Source organism: Olea europaea, chromosome 10, assembly GCF_002742605.1.
Source record: "Olea europaea var. sylvestris chromosome 10, O_europaea_v1, whole genome shotgun sequence".
NCBI lineage: Eukaryota > Viridiplantae > Streptophyta > Magnoliopsida > Lamiales > Oleaceae > Olea > Olea europaea.
Genome location: NC_036246.1, coordinates 28,074,638 through 28,074,909, shown reverse-complemented (window position 1 = coordinate 28,074,909; position 272 = coordinate 28,074,638).

Here is a 272-nt window from a genome sequence, read left to right as displayed (position 1 = left end):
TGTTTAGAGGATCGAATGAGAGATGCGGCATACGAAGCAGCAAATACCATCGAATCTCACATTACGAATCGAATTATTGAAACATCTGCAGATTACAAGGAGAAGAGTTGCTCTTGTTTGAGTATACTTAAAAAAACCTTGTGCAGTAAATCCCAGGAAACAAATTTCTTTTCCCAAGTGAACAAAGTAACAGAAGAAATTGATTCCATAACGAGAGAGGTGGAAAAGATTGAGCAAGAAACAGACATACAAGATCTGCAGCCAAGGACTTT